General features: G+C 46.2%; 4 non-coding genes across 4 annotated transcripts; all 4 read left to right on the forward strand.

Annotated features, from left to right (window-relative positions):
• The first annotated feature begins 1,523 nt into the window (after positions 1 to 1,523).
• Positions 1,524 to 1,606, forward strand: trnal-uaa (transfer RNA leucine (anticodon UAA)). The gene has a single exon. It is a non-coding gene; the product is annotated as a tRNA-Leu (tRNA).
• Positions 1,607 to 4,269: 2,663 nt separating this feature from the next.
• On the forward strand, positions 4,270 to 4,352 carry trnal-uaa (transfer RNA leucine (anticodon UAA)). The gene has a single exon. It is a non-coding gene; the product is annotated as a tRNA-Leu (tRNA).
• A 2,663-nt stretch (positions 4,353 to 7,015) lies between these two features.
• trnal-uaa (transfer RNA leucine (anticodon UAA)) lies at positions 7,016 to 7,098 on the forward strand. The gene has a single exon. It is a non-coding gene; the product is annotated as a tRNA-Leu (tRNA).
• A 2,663-nt stretch (positions 7,099 to 9,761) lies between these two features.
• On the forward strand, positions 9,762 to 9,844 carry trnal-uaa (transfer RNA leucine (anticodon UAA)). The gene has a single exon. It is a non-coding gene; the product is annotated as a tRNA-Leu (tRNA).
• Positions 9,845 to 12,358: the final 2,514 nt, after the last annotated feature.

Consider the following 12,358-nt stretch of genomic DNA (forward strand, 5'->3'; position numbering starts at 1 on the left):
AGCATTGTCAAGTTTTTCTCCAACCTGGTTCTGATCATATGCCATTCTGTTTGAGAGTGTAGTTCCCGCCTTCTGATCCTTCCATGAAAAGCAGCACCGCATTTGCATTCCTTGCGCAGGTTTGCCCGGTTCAAAGACAGGGAAGAAGCTGATGCTCTGGTATCACAGCGCACCACGGATTCCTGAACTAGTCTGTCTGTCAAATGTACCCCCAAAGTCGTCTCTGAAAGACCTCATTTGGAAGCTGTCTGTCGTTATTCAACGTACGAGAGTTGGCACCAGAGGTCCTGAATCATGTTTTGGAGCAGTTCGCACGGAAGTGGCTCATTCAATCAGCAACAGCAATGAAAGAAATTACACTCTCAGAGGAACCTCTGGACCTATGCTTTCACAGCGTCGCTAGTATTAAGGTGCGCCCCGAGATCTAAGCCACGTTGGAAGTGAGACGGAGGAATCGACAGAGAGGCTACAGAATGACATCGCATCCATTTGGATTTCTTTAAATCACTGACGAGCAGGAAAATGTAAACGGGGAGGGCGAGTGGGGAAGTGAGGCAGTAGCAGCTCTGGTGAAATTCCTTCTTTGTGATTCGCTCAGCAACCAGAGACGTGAAGGTGACTCAGGCGTGAGAGCTCTTCACATCGAGAACAAAAAGCACTCAAGGGCAGTTAGCACCTCTTCCGGAGAGTGGGGTGGGGTGAGGTAATTCCCTTTTGACTTCTCTGACTATGTTCAGAAACTGCCTTTTAGATTGAGGTGAACAGAGACTGCATTTCTTAAAAGCACCATGGAATTTATCAAACTTTATTGTGTCGCTTCCTTTCGATTCCCACACAGGTTTCCAACTCAGTTGGTATCCATGTGGCTCATATCCAGGTGTGAACATCTCTGCAGCGAATTGCACGGTTAAGGCAAAAAGGCAAGGAAAGTGGCATCTCGAATTGGCTCCGAGGTCAGAGCATCCTCGCAATGTGATCTGTCGTTCTCGGATTGTAATGCTACCTCCGGTTTTAGGGTGGAGAACATTCTTTGGGACTCTTATTCTGCAAGACAGACACAGTGACTGAAACTATGCTGCACGTTATGATTTGGAACACGGGCTGCTCAGCTTTGTGCATTTTCCCTGTAGTCCGGTGTGTTTCATGTTCCGTGTAAACGTGAAAGTTGTCCTGTTTCGAGCAATGGGTGAAATCATTTATCAATGCAAGAATCGAAATTGCAGTCATGTCAAGCAGCTCATGGTAATTTGACCAAATCATAACCGATCGTGTGTTCTCACGCACTCACAGATGCATTTGGAGCTGAAAAGAGTCTGAGAAGATCGACTCAGCTTACCATTGATTTTTGTCTGGATTGATGGGTATCATTATCTGCTGCGAAATTGTCATTGTAGCCGGGCACATCCCAGCAGCTGTGCGAGTCGGAGAGGGATCATGGAACCCTTTTAACGTGACTTTGCATCTGTTGTTTTGCAGGAGCACAATTGGAAGTGCAAGAAAATGGGCAGCGCTAGTGGCTGGCTGGTAGTGTGGCCGAGCGGTCTAAGGCGCTGGATTTAAGCTCCAGTCTCTGACAGAGGCGTGGGTTCGAATCCCACCGCTGCCATTTCTGCTGACCTTCTCCAATCGCGCAGCTGGTTGAAATGCTGTTTCGACTCCTGCTGCGTTTCTGTTTAAAACAGAAGCGAAATGGGTTTGCTTCCCGGGCAATTAATTGTGGTGTGTGAAAGTGCCGAATTTGGCGAAGCGTCTGTGCTGTCATGATCGTGTTCGCCTCCCGCAGCTCTTCTGTTGCTTTACGTTCCAGGCGAGTTGAATTTTAATGGAACCGAATGGAGACTGTTATTTCATCGCTGTTGTGAAACAAAGTACTACGGTGACTCGACTCGTCGTTATTTGGTTTTCTGGCCAATGAAAAAATCGTTCCAATGAATTTCGATGTCATATGTTATTGAATTTCTCCCATTTCATTCATCTCCGTCCTGGAGACATCGGAAGGGAAAGGTAATCTAGCCGAGACTGTGATTGGTGAAATTCACTTTTTATGGCCCATTCTTATTATGTTCTTTCTTTCTCTCTTTTCAGCATTGTCCGGGAAGTGGTGGTGCACTCAGGCTCCTGTATGTTTGAAAGAGTAGTTTGGAATTGCCCTGTTGTTAGTTGTGAGATTACCTTATGGCTCATGCCCCGGACTGTCTCACATTTAGCATTCATGCTCGCTGTGTCTGGAAATACATTTGGTTTGCCAGTTTTGTTTGTGTTCCGTGTTAAATGCTTTCCGTTTTGCGATTCTCTCAATAAATTACGACTGAACAGGGTTTCTGAGGTAACTTCCAGCTGCAAAAATCCTGAACTGAGAATCTGGGAAAATTTCCCAGAGTATGGTCAGTCGGAGCAAAAGTAAGGAAGTCGTTCGTTTCTGCAGCGATTCACAATGCTACCGTTCCCGTGAGCAGTCGAACAGGCTATATGATTGTGCCGCAGACTGCGACGGCAAGCTCCGCTAAAGAGTGATCCTTTAATGCCGGTGTAAGCAACACAACGTTATTAGGGCACACCGCGTGGAAACAGATACTTCGGTGTATCTCGTCCATGCTCAGCACATAGCCAAAATTAAACAAGTCCCATTAAACAACGAGCGATTGGAAACAGAAAGGTGAAAAGTAGAATGGCTTCAACTTTCAGTGCTTGAACAAATCTGCTCTCGTAGTGAAATGTAATGCAACTCCATTTAATTACTGTGCAAAGCATTGTCAAGTTTTTCTCCAACCTGGTTCTGATCATATGCCATTCTGTTTGAGAGTGTAGTTCCCGCCTTCTGATCCTTCCATGAAAAGCAGCACCGCATTTGCATTCCTTGCGCAGGTTTGCCCGGTTCAAAGACAGGGAAGAAGCTGATGCTCTGGTATCACAGCGCACCACGGATTCCTGAACTAGTCTGTCTGTCAAATGTACCCCCAAAGTCGTCTCTGAAAGACCTCATTTGGAAGCTGTCTGTCGTTATTCAACGTACGAGAGTTGGCACCAGAGGTCCTGAATCATGTTTTGGAGCAGTTCGCACGGAAGTGGCTCATTCAATCAGCAACAGCAATGAAAGAAATTACACTCTCAGAGGAACCTCTGGACCTATGCTTTCACAGCGTCGCTAGTATTAAGGTGCGCCCCGAGATCTAAGCCACGTTGGAAGTGAGACGGAGGAATCGACAGAGAGGCTACAGAATGACATCGCATCCATTTGGATTTCTTTAAATCACTGACGAGCAGGAAAATGTAAACGGGGAGGGCGAGTGGGGAAGTGAGGCAGTAGCAGCTCTGGTGAAATTCCTTCTTTGTGATTCGCTCAGCAACCAGAGACGTGAAGGTGACTCAGGCGTGAGAGCTCTTCACATCGAGAACAAAAAGCACTCAAGGGCAGTTAGCACCTCTTCCGGAGAGTGGGGTGGGGTGAGGTAATTCCCTTTTGACTTCTCTGACTATGTTCAGAAACTGCCTTTTAGATTGAGGTGAACAGAGACTGCATTTCTTAAAAGCACCATGGAATTTATCAAACTTTATTGTGTCGCTTCCTTTCGATTCCCACACAGGTTTCCAACTCAGTTGGTATCCATGTGGCTCATATCCAGGTGTGAACATCTCTGCAGCGAATTGCACGGTTAAGGCAAAAAGGCAAGGAAAGTGGCATCTCGAATTGGCTCCGAGGTCAGAGCATCCTCGCAATGTGATCTGTCGTTCTCGGATTGTAATGCTACCTCCGGTTTTAGGGTGGAGAACATTCTTTGGGACTCTTATTCTGCAAGACAGACACAGTGACTGAAACTATGCTGCACGTTATGATTTGGAACACGGGCTGCTCAGCTTTGTGCATTTTCCCTGTAGTCCGGTGTGTTTCATGTTCCGTGTAAACGTGAAAGTTGTCCTGTTTCGAGCAATGGGTGAAATCATTTATCAATGCAAGAATCGAAATTGCAGTCATGTCAAGCAGCTCATGGTAATTTGACCAAATCATAACCGATCGTGTGTTCTCACGCACTCACAGATGCATTTGGAGCTGAAAAGAGTCTGAGAAGATCGACTCAGCTTACCATTGATTTTTGTCTGGATTGATGGGTATCATTATCTGCTGCGAAATTGTCATTGTAGCCGGGCACATCCCAGCAGCTGTGCGAGTCGGAGAGGGATCATGGAACCCTTTTAACGTGACTTTGCATCTGTTGTTTTGCAGGAGCACAATTGGAAGTGCAAGAAAATGGGCAGCGCTAGTGGCTGGCTGGTAGTGTGGCCGAGCGGTCTAAGGCGCTGGATTTAAGCTCCAGTCTCTGACAGAGGCGTGGGTTCGAATCCCACCGCTGCCATTTCTGCTGACCTTCTCCAATCGCGCAGCTGGTTGAAATGCTGTTTCGACTCCTGCTGCGTTTCTGTTTAAAACAGAAGCGAAATGGGTTTGCTTCCCGGGCAATTAATTGTGGTGTGTGAAAGTGCCGAATTTGGCGAAGCGTCTGTGCTGTCATGATCGTGTTCGCCTCCCGCAGCTCTTCTGTTGCTTTACGTTCCAGGCGAGTTGAATTTTAATGGAACCGAATGGAGACTGTTATTTCATCGCTGTTGTGAAACAAAGTACTACGGTGACTCGACTCGTCGTTATTTGGTTTTCTGGCCAATGAAAAAATCGTTCCAATGAATTTCGATGTCATATGTTATTGAATTTCTCCCATTTCATTCATCTCCGTCCTGGAGACATCGGAAGGGAAAGGTAATCTAGCCGAGACTGTGATTGGTGAAATTCACTTTTTATGGCCCATTCTTATTATGTTCTTTCTTTCTCTCTTTTCAGCATTGTCCGGGAAGTGGTGGTGCACTCAGGCTCCTGTATGTTTGAAAGAGTAGTTTGGAATTGCCCTGTTGTTAGTTGTGAGATTACCTTATGGCTCATGCCCCGGACTGTCTCACATTTAGCATTCATGCTCGCTGTGTCTGGAAATACATTTGGTTTGCCAGTTTTGTTTGTGTTCCGTGTTAAATGCTTTCCGTTTTGCGATTCTCTCAATAAATTACGACTGAACAGGGTTTCTGAGGTAACTTCCAGCTGCAAAAATCCTGAACTGAGAATCTGGGAAAATTTCCCAGAGTATGGTCAGTCGGAGCAAAAGTAAGGAAGTCGTTCGTTTCTGCAGCGATTCACAATGCTACCGTTCCCGTGAGCAGTCGAACAGGCTATATGATTGTGCCGCAGACTGCGACGGCAAGCTCCGCTAAAGAGTGATCCTTTAATGCCGGTGTAAGCAACACAACGTTATTAGGGCACACCGCGTGGAAACAGATACTTCGGTGTATCTCGTCCATGCTCAGCACATAGCCATAATTAAACAAGTCCCATTAAACAACGAGCGATTGGAAACAGAAAGGTGAAAAGTAGAATGGCTTCAACTTTCAGTGCTTGAACAAATCTGCTCTCGTAGTGAAATGTAATGCAACTCCATTTAATTACAGTGCAAAGCATTGTCAAGTTTTTCTCCAACCTGGTTCTGATCATATGCCATTCTGTTTGAGAGTGTAGTTCCCGCCTTCTGATCCTTCCATGAAAAGCAGCACCGCATTTGCATTCCTTGCGCAGGTTTGCCCGGTTCAAAGACAGGGAAGAAGCTGATGCTCTGGTATCACAGCGCACCACGGATTCCTGAACTAGTCTGTCTGTCAAATGTACCCCCAAAGTCGTCTCTGAAAGACCTCATTTGGAAGCTGTCTGTCGTTATTCAACGTACGAGAGTTGGCACCAGAGGTCCTGAATCATGTTTTGGAGCAGTTCGCACGGAAGTGGCTCATTCAATCAGCAACAGCAATGAAAGAAATTACACTCTCAGAGGAACCTCTGGACCTATGCTTTCACAGCGTCGCTAGTATTAAGGTGCGCCCCGAGATCTAAGCCACGTTGGAAGTGAGACGGAGGAATCGACAGAGAGGCTACAGAATGACATCGCATCCATTTGGATTTCTTTAAATCACTGACGAGCAGGAAAATGTAAACGGGGAGGGCGAGTGGGGAAGTGAGGCAGTAGCAGCTCTGGTGAAATTCCTTCTTTGTGATTCGCTCAGCAACCAGAGACGTGAAGGTGACTCAGGCGTGAGAGCTCTTCACATCGAGAACAAAAAGCACTCAAGGGCAGTTAGCACCTCTTCCGGAGAGTGGGGTGGGGTGAGGTAATTCCCTTTTGACTTCTCTGACTATGTTCAGAAACTGCCTTTTAGATTGAGGTGAACAGAGACTGCATTTCTTAAAAGCACCATGGAATTTATCAAACTTTATTGTGTCGCTTCCTTTCGATTCCCACACAGGTTTCCAACTCAGTTGGTATCCATGTGGCTCATATCCAGGTGTGAACATCTCTGCAGCGAATTGCACGGTTAAGGCAAAAAGGCAAGGAAAGTGGCATCTCGAATTGGCTCCGAGGTCAGAGCATCCTCGCAATGTGATCTGTCGTTCTCGGATTGTAATGCTACCTCCGGTTTTAGGGTGGAGAACATTCTTTGGGACTCTTATTCTGCAAGACAGACACAGTGACTGAAACTATGCTGCACGTTATGATTTGGAACACGGGCTGCTCAGCTTTGTGCATTTTCCCTGTAGTCCGGTGTGTTTCATGTTCCGTGTAAACGTGAAAGTTGTCCTGTTTCGAGCAATGGGTGAAATCATTTATCAATGCAAGAATCGAAATTGCAGTCATGTCAAGCAGCTCATGGTAATTTGACCAAATCATAACCGATCGTGTGTTCTCACGCACTCACAGATGCATTTGGAGCTGAAAAGAGTCTGAGAAGATCGACTCAGCTTACCATTGATTTTTGTCTGGATTGATGGGTATCATTATCTGCTGCGAAATTGTCATTGTAGCCGGGCACATCCCAGCAGCTGTGCGAGTCGGAGAGGGATCATGGAACCCTTTTAACGTGACTTTGCATCTGTTGTTTTGCAGGAGCACAATTGGAAGTGCAAGAAAATGGGCAGCGCTAGTGGCTGGCTGGTAGTGTGGCCGAGCGGTCTAAGGCGCTGGATTTAAGCTCCAGTCTCTGACAGAGGCGTGGGTTCGAATCCCACCGCTGCCATTTCTGCTGACCTTCTCCAATCGCGCAGCTGGTTGAAATGCTGTTTCGACTCCTGCTGCGTTTCTGTTTAAAACAGAAGCGAAATGGGTTTGCTTCCCGGGCAATTAATTGTGGTGTGTGAAAGTGCCGAATTTGGCGAAGCGTCTGTGCTGTCATGATCGTGTTCGCCTCCCGCAGCTCTTCTGTTGCTTTACGTTCCAGGCGAGTTGAATTTTAATGGAACCGAATGGAGACTGTTATTTCATCGCTGTTGTGAAACAAAGTACTACGGTGACTCGACTCGTCGTTATTTGGTTTTCTGGCCAATGAAAAAATCGTTCCAATGAATTTCGATGTCATATGTTATTGAATTTCTCCCATTTCATTCATCTCCGTCCTGGAGACATCGGAAGGGAAAGGTAATCTAGCCGAGACTGTGATTGGTGAAATTCACTTTTTATGGCCCATTCTTATTATGTTCTTTCTTTCTCTCTTTTCAGCATTGTCCGGGAAGTGGTGGTGCACTCAGGCTCCTGTATGTTTGAAAGAGTAGTTTGGAATTGCCCTGTTGTTAGTTGTGAGATTACCTTATGGCTCATGCCCCGGACTGTCTCACATTTAGCATTCATGCTCGCTGTGTCTGGAAATACATTTGGTTTGCCAGTTTTGTTTGTGTTCCGTGTTAAATGCTTTCCGTTTTGCGATTCTCTCAATAAATTACGACTGAACAGGGTTTCTGAGGTAACTTCCAGCTGCAAAAATCCTGAACTGAGAATCTGGGAAAATTTCCCAGAGTATGGTCAGTCGGAGCAAAAGTAAGGAAGTCGTTCGTTTCTGCAGCGATTCACAATGCTACCGTTCCCGTGAGCAGTCGAACAGGCTATATGATTGTGCCGCAGACTGCGACGGCAAGCTCCGCTAAAGAGTGATCCTTTAATGCCGGTGTAAGCAACACAACGTTATTAGGGCACACCGCGTGGAAACAGATACTTCGGTGTATCTCGTCCATGCTCAGCACATAGCCAAAATTAAACAAGTCCCATTAAACAACGAGCGATTGGAAACAGAAAGGTGAAAAGTAGAATGGCTTCAACTTTCAGTGCTTGAACAAATCTGCTCTCGTAGTGAAATGTAATGCAACTCCATTTAATTACTGTGCAAAGCATTGTCAAGTTTTTCTCCAACCTGGTTCTGATCATATGCCATTCTGTTTGAGAGTGTAGTTCCCGCCTTCTGATCCTTCCATGAAAAGCAGCACCGCATTTGCATTCCTTGCGCAGGTTTGCCCGGTTCAAAGACAGGGAAGAAGCTGATGCTCTGGTATCACAGCGCACCACGGATTCCTGAACTAGTCTGTCTGTCAAATGTACCCCCAAAGTCGTCTCTGAAAGACCTCATTTGGAAGCTGTCTGTCGTTATTCAACGTACGAGAGTTGGCACCAGAGGTCCTGAATCATGTTTTGGAGCAGTTCGCACGGAAGTGGCTCATTCAATCAGCAACAGCAATGAAAGAAATTACACTCTCAGAGGAACCTCTGGACCTATGCTTTCACAGCGTCGCTAGTATTAAGGTGCGCCCCGAGATCTAAGCCACGTTGGAAGTGAGACGGAGGAATCGACAGAGAGGCTACAGAATGACATCGCATCCATTTGGATTTCTTTAAATCACTGACGAGCAGGAAAATGTAAACGGGGAGGGCGAGTGGGGAAGTGAGGCAGTAGCAGCTCTGGTGAAATTCCTTCTTTGTGATTCGCTCAGCAACCAGAGACGTGAAGGTGACTCAGGCGTGAGAGCTCTTCACATCGAGAACAAAAAGCACTCAAGGGCAGTTAGCACCTCTTCCGGAGAGTGGGGTGGGGTGAGGTAATTCCCTTTTGACTTCTCTGACTATGTTCAGAAACTGCCTTTTAGATTGAGGTGAACAGAGACTGCATTTCTTAAAAGCACCATGGAATTTATCAAACTTTATTGTGTCGCTTCCTTTCGATTCCCACACAGGTTTCCAACTCAGTTGGTATCCATGTGGCTCATATCCAGGTGTGAACATCTCTGCAGCGAATTGCACGGTTAAGGCAAAAAGGCAAGGAAAGTGGCATCTCGAATTGGCTCCGAGGTCAGAGCATCCTCGCAATGTGATCTGTCGTTCTCGGATTGTAATGCTACCTCCGGTTTTAGGGTGGAGAACATTCTTTGGGACTCTTATTCTGCAAGACAGACACAGTGACTGAAACTATGCTGCACGTTATGATTTGGAACACGGGCTGCTCAGCTTTGTGCATTTTCCCTGTAGTCCGGTGTGTTTCATGTTCCGTGTAAACGTGAAAGTTGTCCTGTTTCGAGCAATGGGTGAAATCATTTATCAATGCAAGAATCGAAATTGCAGTCATGTCAAGCAGCTCATGGTAATTTGACCAAATCATAACCGATCGTGTGTTCTCACGCACTCACAGATGCATTTGGAGCTGAAAAGAGTCTGAGAAGATCGACTCAGCTTACCATTGATTTTTGTCTGGATTGATGGGTATCATTATCTGCTGCGAAATTGTCATTGTAGCCGGGCACATCCCAGCAGCTGTGCGAGTCGGAGAGGGATCATGGAACCCTTTTAACGTGACTTTGCATCTGTTGTTTTGCAGGAGCACAATTGGAAGTGCAAGAAAATGGGCAGCGCTAGTGGCTGGCTGGTAGTGTGGCCGAGCGGTCTAAGGCGCTGGATTTAAGCTCCAGTCTCTGACAGAGGCGTGGGTTCGAATCCCACCGCTGCCATTTCTGCTGACCTTCTCCAATCGCGCAGCTGGTTGAAATGCTGTTTCGACTCCTGCTGCGTTTCTGTTTAAAACAGAAGCGAAATGGGTTTGCTTCCCGGGCAATTAATTGTGGTGTGTGAAAGTGCCGAATTTGGCGAAGCGTCTGTGCTGTCATGATCGTGTTCGCCTCCCGCAGCCCTTCTGTTGCTTTACGTTACAGGCGAGTTGAATTTTAATGGAACCGAATGGAGACTGTTATTTCATCGCTGTTGTGAAACAAAGTACTACGGTGACTCGACTCGTCGTTATTTGGTTTTCTGGCCAATGAAAAAATCGTTCCAATGAATTTCGATGTCATATGTTATTGAATTTCTCCCATTTTATTCATCTCCGTCCTGGAGACATCGGAAGGGAAAGGTAATCTAGCCGAGACTGTGATTGGTGAAATTCACTTTTTATGGCCCATTCTTATTATGTTGTTTCTTTCTCTCTTTTCAGCATTGTCCGGGAAGTGGTGGTGCACTCAGGCTCCTGTATGTTTGAAAGAGTAGTTTGGAATTGCCCTGTTGTTAGTTGTGAGATTACCTTATGGCTCATGCCCCGGACTGTCTCACATTTAGCATTCATGCTCGCTGTGTCTGGAAATACATTTGGTTTGCCAGTTTTGTTTGTGTTCCGTGTTAAATGCTTTCCGTTTTGCGATTCTCTCAATAAATTACGACTGAACAGGGTTTCTGAGGTAACTTCCAGCTGCAAAAATCCTGAACTGAGAATCTGGGAAAATTTCCCAGAGTATGGTCAGTCGGAGCAAAAGTAAGGAAGTCGTTCGTTTCTGCAGCGATTCACAATGCTACCGTTCCCGTGAGCAGTCGAACAGGCTATATGATTGTGCCGCAGACTGCGACGGCAAGCTCCGCTAAAGAGTGATCCTTTAATGCCGGTGTAAGCAACACAACGTTATTAGGGCACACCGCGTGGAAACAGATACTTCGGTGTATCTCGTCCATGCTCAGCACATAGCCAAAATTAAACAAGTCCCATTAAACAACGAGCGATTGGAAACAGAAAGGTGAAAAGTAGAATGGCTTCAACTTTCAGTGCTTGAACAAATCTGCTCTCGTAGTGAAATGTAATGCAACTCCATTTAATTACTGTGCAAAGCATTGTCAAGTTTTTCTCCAACCTGGTTCTGATCATATGCCATTCTGTTTGAGAGTGTAGTTCCCGCCTTCTGATCCTTCCATGAAAAGCAGCACCGCATTTGCATTCCTTGCGCAGGTTTGCCCGGTTCAAAGACAGGGAAGAAGCTGATGCTCTGGTATCACAGCGCACCACGGATTCCTGAACTAGTCTGTCTGTCAAATGTACCCCCAAAGTCGTCTCTGAAAGACCTCATTTGGAAGCTGTCTGTCGTTATTCAACGTACGAGAGTTGGCACCAGAGGTCCTGAATCATGTTTTGGAGCAGTTCGCACGGAAGTGGCTCATTCAATCAGCAACAGCAATGAAAGAAATTACACTCTCAGAGGAACCTCTGGACCTATGCTTTCACAGCGTCGCTAGTATTAAGGTGCGCCCCGAGATCTAAGCCACGTTGGAAGTGAGACGGAGGAATCGACAGAGAGGCTACAGAATGACATCGCATCCATTTGGATTTCTTTAAATCACTGACGAGCAGGAAAATGTAAACGGGGAGGGCGAGTGGGGAAGTGAGGCAGTAGCAGCTCTGGTGAAATTCCTTCTTTGTGATTCGCTCAGCAACCAGAGACGTGAAGGTGACTCAGGCGTGAGAGCTCTTCACATCGAGAACAAAAAGCACTCAAGGGCAGTTAGCACCTCTTCCGGAGAGTGGGGTGGGGTGAGGTAATTCCCTTTTGACTTCTCTGACTATGTTCAGAAACTGCCTTTTAGATTGAGGTGAACAGAGACTGCATTTCTTAAAAGCACCATGGAATTTATCAAACTTTATTGTGTCGCTTCCTTTCGATTCCCACACAGGTTTCCAACTCAGTTGGTATCCATGTGGCTCATATCCAGGTGTGAACATCTCTGCAGCGAATTGCACGGTTAAGGCAAAAAGGCAAGGAAAGTGGCATCTCGAATTGGCTCCGAGGTCAGAGCATCCTCGCAATGTGATCTGTCGTTCTCGGATTGTAATGCTACCTCCGGTTTTAGGGTGGAGAACATTCTTTGGGACTCTTATTCTGCAAGACAGACACAGTGACTGAAACTATGCTGCACGTTATGATTTGGAACACGGGCTGCTCAGCTTTGTGCATTTTCCCTGTAGTCCGGTGTGTTTCATGTTCCGTGTAAACGTGAAAGTTGTCCTGTTTCGAGCAATGGGTGAAATCATTTATCAATGCAAGAATCGAAATTGCAGTCATGTCAAGCAGCTCATGGTAATTTGACCAAATCATAACCGATCGTGTGTTCTCACGCACTCACAGATGCATTTGGAGCTGAAAAGAGTCTGAGAAGATCGACTCAGCTTACCATTGATTTTTGTCTGGATTGATGGGTATCATTATCTG

The sequence above is a fragment of the Chiloscyllium punctatum genome, chromosome 41 (assembly GCF_047496795.1).
Source record: "Chiloscyllium punctatum isolate Juve2018m chromosome 41, sChiPun1.3, whole genome shotgun sequence".
Taxonomy (NCBI): domain Eukaryota; kingdom Metazoa; phylum Chordata; class Chondrichthyes; order Orectolobiformes; family Hemiscylliidae; genus Chiloscyllium; species Chiloscyllium punctatum.